The sequence below is a fragment of the Elephas maximus genome, chromosome 1 (genome assembly GCF_024166365.1).
Source record: "Elephas maximus indicus isolate mEleMax1 chromosome 1, mEleMax1 primary haplotype, whole genome shotgun sequence".
NCBI classification, from domain to species: domain Eukaryota; kingdom Metazoa; phylum Chordata; class Mammalia; order Proboscidea; family Elephantidae; genus Elephas; species Elephas maximus.
In genome coordinates, this window is record NC_064819.1 from 91,055,257 (window position 1) to 91,066,756 (window position 11,500).

An 11,500-nucleotide genomic window follows, 5' to 3' on the forward strand; every position below is an offset into this window, starting at 1 on the left:
CAGTCACAGCCCTGCTGGCCTTGGCACACATGAAAACACTCACGGAGACACACACACAGAGCATTCGCACACCACCCACACACACACCACATGCCTACACCACACACACAACACACACACACACAGCAAAGGTTCAGAGATTTCCCTTCACCAGAGACAACCCAGCAAAGCTGCCAGCTTAAGTGTGTGCAGAAATACTTACACAAAATCCGGTGCAAAACCCCTAAAAAAACCCGTTGCCGTAGAGTTGATTCTGACTCATAGAGACCCTATAGGTCAGAGCAGAACTGCCCCATAGAGTTTCCGAGGAGTGCCTGGTGGATTTGAACTGCTGACCTTCTGGTTAGCAGCTGTAGCACTTAACAACTACACCACCAGGGTTTCCAAGTCTGGTGCAGAGGACCTCAAAATACAAAAGCCCCTTGTTATATGGATCCAGTAAAATTTATGTGAAAAACTTTTTTTAAACTGTGAGGCATTATACAAATGTTGTAGCAAAATGGTAGTAACTTAAGACTGAAATGACACGTTTTTGAAACTGCCTTACCGACAGCTGTTTATCCACAGAGAGTTTTAACATCTTTTGAGCATTCACCTGTGCCAGGCCCCCTGTTGAAGGTACTGTTAAGAGTACCAAAACCCACTGCTGTCAAGTCAATTCCGACTCATAGCGACCCTATAGGACGGAGTAGAACTGCCCCGTAGAGTTTCCTAGGAGCGCCTGGGGGATTCGAACTGCTGACCTCTTGGTTAGCAGTTGTAGCACTTAACCACTACACCACCAGGGTTTCCACTGTTAAGAGTACTGAAGCTAATTTTAGTGTATTTGCTGCTGAATAAAGAAAGCCAGGTAAAGTTGACACCTCAGCCTTGAGGGTCTTCTGGTGTGGGGAGGGAACCATGACCAGGAGAAGGCTCTCAAGGGTCTAGGAAAACTTAAAATTAAGTGATAAGGGGGACCCAAAAGACTGTTCGTGCCCCATATAATCAGTCAGGGAATGCTTCATGGAAGAGTGGCATTTGAGATGACCTTGAACAGTGGGTGGGTTATGACAGATTCAGATGTGGAGGATGACTATGTGAGAAAAAGAATGGAATCAGCAAAGGCCTTGAGCTGGAAAAGTACAGGATGTGTTTGGGGAATCTCAAGAAAAACAACCTCAGTATAAGTTTCCTGTAAAGGAGTAAAAACCAAACCAAACTTACTGCTGTTGAGTCGATTTTGACTCATAGTGACCCTATAGGACAGAGTAGAACTGCCCCATGGAGCAGCTGGTAGATTTGAAGTGCCAACCTTTTGGTTAGTACCCAAATTCTTAACCACTGAGCTACCACAGCTGATAATAATGGCTGTAAAGAAGTCGGGCAAAGTGAGGCAAGCTTAGCTGCCAGACCAGGAGTCTGGGTTTATGGGCCACGGGCTACTGCAAAGAAGGGCAATTCAAGCTGGGTACTGGCTGGGATGAGGAGCATATCCTGGAGGGGAAGAGATTGATGCAGGAGACAGGAGGCTGTTGGAGGGGTTCAGGTAGAAGGTCACAAGGCCTGAGGTGGGCCATGGCAGAGGGAATTAAGAGCAGGGGTGACTAGAAGAGACATTTCTGGCATAAACCCCAAAACCAAACCAGTTGCTGTCAAGTCAGTTTGACCCCATGTGTGCCAGAGTAGAACTGTGCTCCACAGGTTTTTAATGGCTATGACCTAGGCTTTTTTTCTGATGCACCTCTGGGTGAATTCAAACTGCCAACCTTTCAGTTAGTAACTGAACGCTTAAGCGTTTGCGCCCCAGAATTTGGCCATGGGACAGATATTATGGGCAGGGAGCAAGGGTGGGAACGCAGAACACTGACCCAAAAACCAAAACCAAACCTAGTGCCATCGAGTCGATTTCAACTCATAGCGACCCTATAGGTCAGAGTAGAACTGCCCCATAGAGTTTCCAAGGAGCGCCTGGTGGATTTGAAGTGCCAACCTTTAAGTCTGCAGCCATAGCTCTTACCCACTATCCACCAGGGTTTCCAGCAAGAGGTAGAAGGGACCAAAGATGATTCCAAGGATTTGAAATGCTCCACATAGTATGCCTGGTCCCCAGATTCATACACGTATGATCTCTTCGGTTAGAGACTGTGTGGTGCAGTCTTTGTGTCCTCTACAGAGCCCGCACAATGTCTTGCAGGGATTAGTTGCTCAGTAATCTGGTTAAATGAAAGATGAAACTGCAGAATTATAAACGCACGTACAGTATTCACACAATGACTAAGTGACTCCAGGTTTTGAGACATGAGCACACTTCTCCATCCCCACGTACAAATTTACAACATATTAACGAAAGCCGAAGGAGCCTGGGCGGCACAAGGGTGATCATTGTTAACCTAAAGGTTGGTAGTTTGAACCCACCCAGTGACTCTGTGCAAGAAAGGCCTGGCAATCTGCTTCCATAAAGATTATAGCTAAGAAAACCCTATGGAGCAGTGCTGCACTGTAACACATGGGGTCGCCATCGGTCGAAATCAATTCAACAGCAATGGGATGAGGAAACCTGGGACAATTCCTATATAGATGCCAAACCTGAAACGTATAGGGGCATTTTTCAATCAGGATGTGTGGGGAGGAAACTAAGGGCATAGCCCCACAACTGGGCTGTAAATAGTTACATTATCGCTGTATATATAATTGCTTCTTGGACCTGTATGGCACTTTAATTTACACCGATGACTCTTGTCTAAACCCCTTCCTTTTACATAACTCTTCCTGACAGGTATAAAACGCACCTCTACAAACAAAGACACCCCTTTCCCACACCTGCCATCATCCTTACATTTACACCAAGAGAACTCCTGCTTACACCCTTATTCCAAGGCAACTCACACACTATACAACTGGCAGCATCAATACCTAGCTACTCACACATGTGACCAGACCCACATGCTCACACTAACAGCAATTGCAGGAGGGGAGGTAGTGATGATGGAGGAAGATTGCTTGGTGGGAAAGAGCAGGAGGCACGTAAGGACAGGAATGCATAACTTGTTTATTATGGAAAATTTCTCCAGGGCATTAGGCAGGGGAGGGGAAGGGGAAACGAAGAAGGGGATGTCAGGACCTTGTTTCAACACTATCTCCCACATCTGGAATCTGGGTGTCCAGCTGGGCCTAGTTATCCTCGCTGTCCTCCTGGCATAGAGAGACCTTTCTTTGTGGCCAGACCAGATGGGACAAAGAGAAGGCTCAGAGAACCCGATTTCCTCACCATTCTCTCTCAACCAGCCTGATCCCCATTTCTGCTACCTTCAGAGACCTAAGGATCTGCCTCCACCCCCTCCCTGCCACACAGGAAGCAAGGGGAGGATTTAGAAGTGAATCATTAAGCTCCGAGGAGATGCGGGGGTGAGGGCTGGAGGATGAGTTAAGTCCGGAAAGTGCCAGAGGCTGAGACCAGTGGTTAGACCGGTTCCCACTGGCCCAGTGCTAGAGAAACAGGTCTAAGCCCCTTCCCTTTCCACTTCTCCTCTTTTTCCTCATGTCCTTCCCACCTGCCCTGTATTTCTTCATTCCCTGTTTTGATCTATTACCTTTTTTGATCTGTTATCTACTAACTTCTTTCCAAACCCCTCATTTGTTTTCTTCATAGCACTTACCACGATACAAATACAATATATTTGTTTACTTTTTGTTGTTATTGTCTGTCTCTCTCCCTGGGATATAATCTGCTTGAGTATACAGGGCCACATTCACCATATTCTCCCTTATTGTACCTCTCTGTCTGATTTCCTTTGCTTTGCCTGGTGCATAAAAAACCAAAACCAAACCCATGGCTGTCAGAGTTGATTCCAACTCACAGCGACCCCATGTGTTACAGAGTAGAGCGCTCCATAGGGTTTTCTTGGCTGTAAGTTATTGTGCTTTAAGTGCGAGTTTATAAATCAAGTCAGTCTCTCATACAAAAATTTATATCCTCGTAGTTGTTGTCTCCCTAATGAGACAGCACACTCCTTCTCTCCACCCTCTATTTTCGTGTCCATTCAGCTAGCTTCTGACCCCCTCTGCCTTCTCATCTTCTCTCCAGACAGGAGATGCCAACATAGTCTCATGTGTCTACTTGATCCAAGAAGCTCACTCCTCATCATTACCATTTTCTACCCTATAGTCCAGTCCAATCACTGTCTGAAGAGTTGGCTTTGGGAGTGGCTCCTGTCTTGGGCTAACAGAAGGTCTGGGGACCATGACCTCTGCGGTGGCTTTAATTTTTTTTTTTTTTTAAATATTGCATGTTTGGTGAAAGTACACACAGCAAAACAGGCTCCCATTCAACAATTTCTACACATAATGTTTACTGACATTGGTTACACGCTTCACATAGTGTCAACATTCTCATTATTTCTGTTCCAGTTGTGCCGCTCGCATTAACTTAGCCTCGTTGCTCCCCAATATTCTCATCTATGCTTTAGAGTAATTGTTGTCCATTTGGTTTCATATAGATAATATTTTTTAAAGAGTGCAGTACTCAAGGGTGACATGCTTTACTTTTTCAGCTAACCTGGTATTTATTTAGTTAAAAGTGACTTCCGGGGATAGTTTCTGTTCAGGGTTTAAAGAGTATTTTAGGGCAATAATCTCCAGATTCCACTTGGCTATAATTGTAACTGAAGCAGATCTCCAGGCCTCTTCTCCATGGTGCCACAGGGTAGGTTCGAACCAACAACCTTTAGGTTAGTAACGAAAAAAAAAAAAAACCAAACCCGTTGCCATCAAGTCGATTTCAACTTACAGTGACACTTTAGGACAGAGTAGAACTGCCCCGTAGTGTTTCCAAGGAGTGCCTGGTGGATTCGAACTGCCGACCTTATGGTTAGCAGCTGCTTAACCACTACAACACCAGGGTTTCCTTAGGTTAGTAGTGGAGTACAAATTTTTTGCACACACAGTAGGGGCTTAATTAAAAAAAAAAATACCCTTAAATAAATAAACAGCTTTGAATTCATCTTCTCCGGGGAAACAAAGCTCACCCCCAGGGATGTCTATATATACAACTGTGTCCCTTAGCATTTCTACCTGAAGGAGGAGGTTGGGGGATGCTCAACTGTGGCTCAGGGTGATCTGCCGTTGAGTCAGGAATAACTAACTGCAGGTGACTGATGGGGCAACCCATGGCCCTCACCCTTTTTAAGTCCTGACATAGGATGAATCACTGGGGCTGCCCCACCTGAGTACTGCTGCAGTGCTGGCCACAGGCCTAGAATGGAGACAAAAGTAAGTGGGAGGTGGCAGAGGCGGGATGGGCAGGGGAAAGGGAGATGGGTATTTGAAAGTAGAAGCTTCTGAGAAATGAAAGCAGAAATGGAGGGATGGAGCCAGGGTGCTTACTGGGGATGTCTGCCAGGTTTTGGAGTCAGGGAATGAACACTGGAAGCTCCTAGCTGTACGTGGCATTCAGTAGATGCTCAATACATGTTTGTGGACTTGAAATGGGTTTGAGATGGGAAGGAAACATAGAATAGCACAAACAGCCTATTACAATCTAATGGTGTGAGAGAAAACTGGGTTTAAACTCCAGCTGTGCTACTTATTAAGTGTGTGACATTGGGCCAGTGACTTGACTTCTCTGAAAATCTGTTTCCTCAATTGAAAAAATAGGCAAATTGTCTTAAGGTTGTTGTGAGGATTAAGAATATGAAGACATTGCTCTTGGTCATTGTTGTTGTAATGTGAAGAGGCTGCTTTGAAGCAGAGATGAGCGACAGGGAGCTAACCCAGGAGTAGGAGACCAGGATGAGAAAATACTCTCTAAGTACTAACATCATCAGGAGACACAGTTTTTTTTCTCTCTTCATGCCCCCCTTCATTTCAGGCAGGTTTTGTGGCTCTTTCTTTTCCACAGAGAAGCGGAGACTTCTGCACTCCTAGTTTTTGTTCAGAGCCCTGGTGGTGCAGTGGTTAAGAGTACACTCTTCCCCCAGCCTGGCCCCCTACACACACATTTTAGCAGGAACACTTTTTGCCAGAGGCATAGAGTGGAGGGTGGGGGTGGTGAGTTCTTGTAAGCAAGTTAATGAATGACCCCCAAAGATGTTCATTTGGGCCTTTGGAGGGCCAAGGTTGGTCCTTAGCAGTTTCCCTGACGCAAAAGGATGGCCAGAGTGCCTGGAGCCCCAAGGCAAGGTCACAAAAGTAACACAGAATCCCTTATCCTGGGATGCAGCTTGGTCCAGCCAAGCCCAACTTAGCCCAACTCCACTGGAGGCTGCTGAGGAGGACCCAGGGACCCAGCGTCCTGTTCGGCGCCAACACTGCATCACTGGCTTCCTAAGGTCCCAGTGTTATAGTGCCTCCCTCTTGTCTTGGTCTCCTTCCCATCAGATTATAACGCCAGGAGAGTAAGACTTTATCCATCTTGTTCGCTGCTCTATTTTCAGTGCTTAGGACTGTACCTCTCAATAAATACCAGTTTGCCAGTTGCAATTGAGTTGACTCCAACTCATGGTGACCCCATGTATGTCAAAGTAGAACTGTGCTCCATAGGGTTTCGATGGCTGGCTTTTCAAAAGTAGATCACCAGACCTTTCTTCCGAGGTGCCCCTGGGTGGAATCAAACTTCCAGAATTTTGGTTAGCAGCTGAGCACATTAATTGTTTGTACCACTCAGGGACTCCTCAGTAAATACGGTGCCTGAAAGGGCTAGAAAATACAGGGTGCCTGAAAGGGCTGGAAATATAGTGCTCCTAATTTCATTAACATTACAGAGTTGTTCATGTGGAAAGCAGCCTGCACCTCACAATTACCAAAAGACCAAACCAGTTTGCCGTTGAGTTGGTTCCGACTCATAGCGACCCTATAGGACAGAGTAGAACTGCCCCATAGGGTTTCCAAGGCTATAACCATTAGGGAAGGAGCCCTGGTGGTGCAGTGGTTAAGCGTTTCGCTGCTAACCCAAAGGTCAGTGGCTCGAACCCACCAATTGTTCCACAGGAGGAAGATGTGGCAGCCTTGGAAACCCTATAGGGCAGTTCTACTCTGTCCTATAGGGTCGCTATGAGTCGGAATTGACTTGATGGCAATGGGTTTTTTTTTGGGGGGGGTTAATCTTTATGGAAGCTGACTGCCACATCTTTTTCTCTCGAATTGGCTGGTGGTTTTGAATTGCCAACCTTTTGGTTAGCAGCAGAGCACTTAACCACTGCACCTTGCTTTGTTGTTGTTAGGTGCTATTGAGTCCCTTCTGACTTGTAGTGACCCTATGTACAACAGAATGAAACATGCCTGGTTCTACGCCATGCTCACAATCATTGCTATGCTTGAGCCCATATTTGTAGCCACTGTGTCAGTCTATCTCATTGACAGTCTTCCTCTTCTTTGCTGATCCTCTACTTTACCAAGCATGATGTCCTTCTCCAGGGACTGATCTCTCTTGATAACATGTCCAAAGTAGGTGAGATGAAGTCTCGTCATACCTGCTTCTAAGGAGCACTCTAGCCGTATTTCTTCCAAGACAGATTGGTTTGTTCTTCTAGCCAAAACCAAAAAATCAAACCCATTGCCATCGAGTTGGGTCCAACTCATAGCGACCCTATAGGACAGGGTAGAACTGCCCCATAGAGTTTCCAAGGAGCACCTTGTGGATTTGAACTGCTGACCTTTTGGCTAGCAGCCATAGCACTTAACCACTACACCACCAGGGTTTCTGTTCTTCTAGCAGTCCATGCTATGTCAATATTCTTTGCCAACACCATAATCTAAAGGTATCATTCTTCAGTCTTCCTTATTCATTGTCCAGCTTTCACATGCATATGAGGCCATTGAAAATACCATGGCTTGGGTCAGGTGCACCTTAGTCCTCAGAGTGACATCTTTGCTTTTTAACACTTTAAAAAGGTCTTTTACAGCAGATTTTCCCAATGCAATATGTCATTTGATTTCTTGACTGTTGCTTCAATGTCAGTCATTGAAGAATATGATCGAGATTTGAGTCAAAGCATCATCAAGGGAGAAAAAATGTACAACAAGTAAATGATTTCTTTTTGTGTCCAGCCTTTTCAGACACCCTGTATTTACTGGATGAATTGATCTGTAAAGTGAAAGGCATAGATCAAAGGCTCTCTAATGTTGCTCCTGCTCTGAAGCCCTATGATTCAGCGGAGTGTCTCATGTGTACTCAAAAGCTAGACGTGCTTCCTTCCCACTTCCAAAGCAGCTGCCACAGGCCCCTCCCAGAGGCTCCCCCTGGGCAGAGCCGGGGCTCCTGGCTGCCAGCCTACAGCTCCACTGGCCCTTGGAATCGCGTGTGAGCAATGGGGCTTGATCCTTCGCCAGGGGGTGGGCCCCGAGGCGGTTTTCTGGGAAGGGTAGATGCCATGTGTGACTCAGAACCAAGTTAGGGAAAAAACAAGCTCACTCAGTTGTTAGCACCTTCCCGCTGGCCTGGGTTTGACCATGAGCTCATGAAAGAGGAAGCTGGGCTGGGCAGACAGTAGCCCTGCTTTCTCTCACGCTTTCTCTCCATCGCCTCACAGATTCCCAGGAGGGTCTGGGCCTCACACCACTGTCATCCTGGCTCCTGGATGGTGCTGGCCAGCTCTGACACTCTCTCCCTTCCCAGACGATTGGTCAGTTGTTTCCCCAGCCTGGAAATCCCACCCAGTACAGAAGAGGAATTGCTCACAGGGAGAGCCTGGAAATATTCCCGTGTCCCATGGCCCCTTTGATCTCTGCCACCACAGGCAATGACCATTGGTTTTGCTCCTGTAACTGCTGCATCTCTCAAACAGACAAGTGATACTAACTCTTGGACTCTAAATCAAGGGGGTTGCGGAATCAACTCTGTGGCAACGAGTATATTTGTTTGTTGGTTTTTAAATAGCTAGGATTCCCCAGTTCAGGAAAGAAACGGAGAGTCCTAAATTACTGGGCAGCTGAGCTACCCTGAGGGCTGCTGTATCCCAGTTGGGACCTACTAACCTAGCACTTCTGGTATGCAGAACTACCCACTACCACAAAGCACATTTTATTTCAGCAGAGATAATGACAATGCTGGGTCACAAAGAACTTTCCTAACCTTCTCTTTCCAGTCCATCTCCTGTGACTTGCCCAAGGCTCAATTCTTGCTTTAATAACAACAGCGGCTCCAGACTCCCTAGTGTGGCCTGCAGTGGCCCCGCAATCTGGATGCAGCCAGCCTCACAGACTTTTTCTCTCAAACCCCTATTACTTCCCTGGCGCCGAGATAGGCCGCAATGTCTGATTTTGTACTTTTTCTCACACGTGCCAAACTCTTACCTGCTGGACCTTTCACATGCAGTCTTTCCTCTCCCTCCTCCTGGTAAAAACCTCACCTCTTGGCTCCAGCATGCAGAATTAGTCCATCTGCTTTTTACGTAAACCTCTTGAAGCATCAAATACGCTATATGATAGTCATTTGTCACTTACCATTCTGATTGCCTGTAAGTGTCCATGACCTTGTGATGTAGTCTTTTTAATGCCAGGGAGTTTTTGATGAGGCCTAAGAAAATTATTACACTGTCAGTATTTTTAAAGAAATCAGTAAAAAAAATGTATCAGTCAGATATTCTTAACCCATCCCTAGGAATTTTGCTTATCCTGTCTCTGACCCCTACCTTTTCACTTAGAATTTGGTAGTCCTTGGTGATATTACATTTTTTTAAAGTCAGTTTTATTGAAGTGTAATTGACATATAGTAAAATCCATCCTTTTTAGGAGTATCATTTAATGAGCTTTGACAAATGCATATAGTGTGTAAATGTCCCCATAATCAGGATACGGAATACTTCTACCACTCCAAAAAAGTTCCTCATAACGCTTTGTAGTCACCCTCGGCCCTTAGCAACCACTGGTCTGATTTCTGTCCCTACAGTTTTGCCTATTCTAGAATGTCCTGCAATGGAATCGTAGTAGGCACTCTTTTGTATCTGGCTTCTTTTGCTCAGTATATTTTTGAGATTCAGCCATGTTCTTGCATGAATCAGATTTTCTTTCCTTTTGATTTCTGAATAGCATTCCATTGTATACATATACTGTTGTTTTAAGGAGCTCTGGTGGAATAGTGGTTAAGTACTTGGCTGCTAACCTTTGCTGCTAATGGGAAGGTCGGGGGTTCAAATCTGTCATCCGCTCCACAGCAGAAAGTTGTAGCAGTCTGCTTCTGTAAAGGTTGTAGCCTTGGAAAGCCTATGGGGCAACTCTATTCTATCCTATAGGTTCGCCATGAGTCAAAATCAACTTGAAGGCAATGGGTTTTTTGTTTTGGTTGTTCTTTGGTGCTATTGAGTCAACTCATAGCCACCTTATAGTACAGAGCAGAATTACTCCATAGGGTTTCCTAGACTGTAATCTTATACCGTGGCCTGCCAGAGGACCAAACAAATCTGTCTTAGAAGAGGTGCAGCCAGAATGCTTCTTAGAAGCTAGGATAGTAAGGCTTTGCCTTATGTACTTTGGGCGTGTTATCAGAAGGGACCGGTCCTGGGAAGGACATCACGCTTGGTAAAGTAGAGGGTCAGCCAAAGAGAAGGAGCCCTTCAATGAGGTGGATTGACACAGTGGCTGCAACAATTGGCTTAAGCACAGCAACGATTGTGAGGATGGAGCAGTGTTTCGTTCTGTAGTACATATGGTCGCAATGAGTCGGAACTGACTTGACAGCACCTAACGACGAGAACAACAATCTTTATAGGAGCAGATTGTCAGGTCTTTTCTCCTGCGGAGCAGCTGATGGGTTCAGACCACTGACTTTATGGTTAGTAGCCAAGTGTTTAACCATCGCATCACCAGGACTCCTTATAAATACACTACAGTCGGTTTATTCATTTACCCATTGTTGGACATTTGTGGGTTTTTTTTCTAGTTTTGGCTATGTGAAAAAAAAGAAGCTATGAACATTCATATACAACTCCTTCTGTGAATATATGTTCTTATTTCTCTTGAATACGTACCTAGCAGTAGTATATTGTTGTATGTAGTATGGCAACCTCATGTGTTGCAGAATAGAACTGCTCCATAGAGTCTTCTTGGCTGTAATCTTTACAGAAGCATATCTCCAGGCCTTTCTTCCATAGAGCCACTAGGTGGGTTTGAACCGCCAACCTTTTGGTTAGTATCCAATCACAAACCGCTTGGGCTACCCAAGCTCTTTAGTAGTACAGCTGGGCGTATATTTAGCTTCATAAGAAATTGCCATATTCTTTTCCAAGGTGGTTTGCCATTTTAATACTCTGACAGGGCTTATTTTTGGCTTTTAGCAAACAGAAATTAATTTTCTGACAGTTTAGGAGGCTAGAAGTTCGAATTCAAGGTGCCTGCTCTAGGGAAAGGCTTTCCCCTTCTGTCAGCTCTGGAGGAAAGTCCTTGTCTTTTTCAAACTTCTGCTCCTGGGCAATCTTCATGTGGCTTGGCATCTCTCTTCCCCCATCTCTGCTTGCTCACTCACTTGTTTAATTTCTTTTATATCTCAAAAGAGACTGATTTAAAAACACAGCCTACACCAATCCAG